At 40.2% G+C, this 4,901-nt stretch overlaps 1 long non-coding RNA gene across 1 annotated transcript; it reads left to right on the top strand.

Annotated features, from left to right (window-relative positions):
• The first annotated feature begins 2,959 nt into the window (after positions 1-2,959).
• Positions 2,960-4,013, top strand: LOC132890265 (uncharacterized). Its single transcript, XR_009655176.1, has 3 exons — positions 2,960-3,441; positions 3,544-3,604; positions 3,883-4,013. It is a non-coding gene; the product is annotated as an uncharacterized LOC132890265 (long non-coding RNA).
• The last annotated feature ends 888 nt before the right edge of the window (positions 4,014-4,901 follow it).

Here is a 4,901-nt window from a genome sequence, read left to right as displayed (position 1 = left end):
CATGGCTACAGAGCCCCACCTGCCCTGATGATAACCACCAACGTGGTGGGTTTTATATCGGGGTTGTCTCCCCTAGATCCACCATGTTCTGCAATACCAGGGGCGCCACTTGGAGGCACACTGGCGGTCTTCAGTATGTGAGAGGCTAGGTGTTATGGCCACTCGCTGGTAATGAATTGGCCTTATATTGCGCTTCACATACTGCTGGATGTGAAGGGCATAAACCTCATAAACACCATTAACAAAAGGCTTGACTAAACAGATATGTTTTCAGCCTAGACTTAAACACTGAGACTGTGTCTGATTCCCGAACACTACTTGGAAGGCTGGTCCATAACTGTGGGGCTTTGTAAGAAAAGGCTCTGCCCCCTGATGTAGATTTCACTATAAGAGGTACCAACAGATAGCCTGCACCTTTTGATCTAAGTACAACCCCATGTGATCATTCTGGTGGTGAACATTGCCCTGTAAGAAGACACTTCCTGTTACAGTACACATTTCTAATCTAACAACTACTACCTACTTATCACTCTCATTTTGCCAAGGAGCTCCAGAAATTATGCTGGTTTATTCATAATACAGGACAATTTAACATCCAAGCTCAAAAACTGAGGTCCGTTTTCCTGTTAATATTTGCAGCACATAATAAAGATTGAATCTTTAAATTTAATATTAAGTAGTCAAACAGTTTCAATAAACCCTTAAACACGTACACAAAGGACCATCTAAAGGGGAAAAAAATGAACATTTTGTAATTGGTTAAATTATTTCAGCTCATCATCACTGAGAATATTTCTTGATTGGAAGTAAATATAAATAAATTGCATTAGAAAAGCAAATTGATTCAAGAAAAGGGTCTTAAACTCCAAAAATTGGCATCTTAAAGTGAATGTAATGCCTCTAAACCCCACTTTTTGCCTTGTACAAAGCAACAATCATTCTGTTAATTGACCATGTGTTTTCGAATCATAGCTGATCCAAAAGGCCATAAATTAATGGAAAATCAATGAGATCGGCCGATTTTCAGGGAATCTGCCAAGACTGAACCGGAAGATCCTGAAGGGGTGCGTGACGTCACACGTGTAACAAAGATCCAGATATCAATTTTGTTGGCAGCACTGGTTAGACCAGTCTCGATATGGGATCACATTTTGGAGAGAATTCTGATAGTGATTGGGATTCTTATGTCGGATGAAGAGGCAGATGATTATCAAGGATATTCCAGAGTAAATGGTTATCTTTTCCAGCCCCCAAGACAAGAAACAGATGCCAGTTCACTCAGTTAACAACGGTCTTCCTCTGTAGCGCGTGAGAGATGGATGGATGGATGTGCAGAACGCGTTGGTTACCTTTCATGTTTTCCTGAACAAAAGTAAAAATACAACCCCGATTCCAAAAAAGTTGGGAAAAAGTACAAATTGTAAATAAAAACGGAATGCAATGTGGAAGTTTCAAATTTCCATATTTTATTCAGAACAGAACATAGATGACATATCAAATGTTTAAACTGAGAAAATGTATCATTTAAAGAGAAAAATTAGGTGATTTTTAAATTTCATAACAACACATCTCAAAAAAGTTGGGACAAGGCCATGTTTACCACTGTGAGACATCCCCTTTTCTCTTTACAACAGTCTGTAAGCGTCTGGGGACTGAGGAGACAAGTTGCTTAAGTTTAGGGATAGGAATGTTAACCATTCTTGTCTAATGTAGGATTCTAGTTGCTCAACTGTCTTAGGTCTTTTTTGTCATATCTTCCGTTTTATGATGCACCAAATGTTTTCTATGGGTGAAAGATCTGGACTGCAGGCTGGCCAGTTCAGTACCTGGACCCTTCTTCTATGCAGCCATGATGCTGTAATTGATGCAGTATGTGGTTTGGCATTGTCATGTTGGAAAATGCAAGGTCTTCCCTGAAAGAGATGACGTCTGGATGGGAGCATATGTTGCTCTAGAACCTGGATATACCTTTCAGCATTGATGGTGTCTTTCCAGATGTGTAAGCTGCCCATGCCACACGCACTAATGCAACCCCATACCATCAGAGATGCAGGCTTCTGAACTGAGCGCTGATAACAACTCGGGTCATCCTTCTCGTCTTTAGTCCGAATGACACGGCATCCCTAATTTCCATAAAGAACTTCAAATTTTGATTCGTCTGACCACAGAACAGTTTTCCACTTTGCCACAGTCCATTTTAAATGAGCCTTGGCCCAGAGAAGACGTCTGCGCTTCTGGATCATGTTTAGATACGGCTTCTTCTTTGAACTATAGAGTTTCAGCTGGCAATGGCGGATGACACAATGAATTGTGTTCACAGATAATGTTCTCTGGAAATATTCCTGAGCCTGTTTTGTGATTTCCAATACAGAAGCATGCCTGTATGTGCAGGGGCGGACTTACCATTAGGCAAACCAAGGCGGTTGCCTAGGGCCCCCAAAATTTGGGGGCCCCTCACAGTCAGCCCCCTCACGGTAAACACCAAACAATATATATGTAATCTTAACTTGTCTCTGATATTAAGTAGTCAACGATATAAATGGAAAAACACACCAAAATAGCATCAGAATATCAAATTCATGTGTATATAGTATTTGTCCCAGCACACACACACACCCTGGTTGTTTTACATTGGACTAGTCCATGATCTGATGACGTAGACAGGTGCGTGATGGAAATTCAAACCAAAGCAGAGGGAACTGTAAACAAGATGAAGCGCAGTTATGAGAGTGGTTGCGCTAAACGGAAAAAAAATGGCACAAAGCAAAAAGAATGCAGCTGCACTTCTGAAACTAACTACATTTTTCAAATTACATTTTTTTTAATGTATAATCTGGAATATCTAGAGTAGTAGCTGAAGTAGCCTGTTTATTTATTTATTTATTCAAATCAATCTAATTATTATAGCTGTCGGTCAAATATGCAACCTTTTTCGAGAAGCAACTTTAAAGCAATCTTTTTATTGTTGCAATTTAGAGCATAAGTGGATATTGATTCAAATTGTGACTGGGGGGGAAAGGTATCAGTCATAGTTTGACGGTTTTAGTTGCAGCGGCATCGTGGCAGCAGTTGACTTTCTACCACTTTTACACTCTTTTCTGGAGACCAGAAAGACAATAACAATAGGATTATATAGATGATGAAGGCCAGGAGAAGTACATGGAGAAGAGACAAGCAAGAAAGGCACAAAGGAGAGAGGGAGACCTGAAACATAAAGGCAAAACAGACACACAGATGAAGAAAAACAGGGGTACAGACAAACAAATGGAAGACAGGGACAAAGAGAAGGTATTCATTTTAACAATACATTTTGGGTATTTATTACTACTGTTCCATGATTGATTTGCTGTTGTCTTGTGTCACAGTAGTGAAAGATACTGTAATAAGAGACAAGACGGATGGACAACACCAACTTCTGCCAGTGAGCCCTTGCTGAACAAGGTATGTGATTTGACAAAGGATTACTTGTGTTCATAGATCATATCATCAAAGAAAAAAAGTGTATTGAGTTGTTTTGTTATAATGCTGTGTTGTTTATTGTAGTTTGGATTCCATACCTCTGCACACCACCTTTCTATGAAGACTTTGGAGAAGCCAGCAACAAGTAGGACTTTCTTTCTCATATGATTATGATGAACAATGGACATTTGGAGATTAAGGACTTTTCAGTAATGTACTGGCTGCAACCTTTAAAAACTCATACCTCTCTCTTTCTCTACCCCCCCCCCCCCTCTCTCGCACACACACAAACACTATCTCTCTCTCTCTCTCTCTCTCTCTCACACACACACACACACACACACACACATACACACACACACACACACACACACACCCCATTATGGAATGGTGATGGAATACATGAACAATGGAATTTTGAAGATTAAGGACATTTCAATAATGTACTGGCTGCATCCTTTACAAACTCACAATCCCTCTGTATCTGTCTCTCAACCACTGTATTGCCTGTCACTAAATGGCTCTCTCTCTCACTCCCTCCCTCCCTCACTCTCTCTCACACACACAAACTCTCTCTCTCGTGCATTTATCTTGGCATCAGTCTTATCCTATTGAAATGTAGAGGTTTTGATAGAGTAATATCCATTTGTGTTGTATTTCTGATAACAGTAAGATCATTTTGTATCTCTGGTAATGTGTATCTGGTAACATGTATCCATTTGTGTTCTACTTCTGATAAGAATAAGATCATTTTATATCTGGTAATATGTATCTGTGGAGTAAAAATAATAATTGGATTTCAGATATCCTTGTTTTATTAAAATATGGAGATTGACTCTTAAAATTGGCTATCTCTCTCTACTGTCTCTTCTTCTGTTGTTTGCCTTGTCGCTCTCTCTCTCTTTCTGGTTTGATCTGAGCAATAAACACTGTCAGAATTTTGGCAAATGCTGGAGTAATCTCAAACCTGTTTCACTGTGGAGCTTATTTGGGGCACATTGTTAGTGGCAGTTTGCTATCTTTTTTTCTGAATTTACAGCAAGGAGATATGGCATGTGCCAAGTAGGGATGACCATTATTCTGTATGTGTGTTTCAAGACTGACTTTTGAGGGCCCCATGTCTGTATTTCGCCTAGGGCCCCAAAATGGCTAGAACCGCCCCTGTGTATGTGATGCCGTGCCGTCTAAGGGCCTGAAGATCACGGGCACCCAGTATGATTTTCCGGCCTTGACCCTTACGCACAGAGATTCTTCCAGATTCTCTGAATCTTTTGATGATATTATGCACTGTAGATGATATGTTCAAGCTCTTTGCAATTTTACACTGTCAAACTCCTGTCTGATATTGCTCTGCTATTTGTCGGCGCAGAATTAGGGGGATTGGTGATCCTCTTCCCATCTTTACTTCTGAGAGCCGCTGCCACTCCACGATGCTCTTTTTA

The sequence above is a fragment of the Neoarius graeffei genome, chromosome 8 (genome assembly GCF_027579695.1).
Source record: "Neoarius graeffei isolate fNeoGra1 chromosome 8, fNeoGra1.pri, whole genome shotgun sequence".
Classification (NCBI taxonomy): Eukaryota; Metazoa; Chordata; class Actinopteri; order Siluriformes; family Ariidae; genus Neoarius; species Neoarius graeffei.
This window is presented reverse-complemented; position numbering and strand designations above follow the sequence as displayed.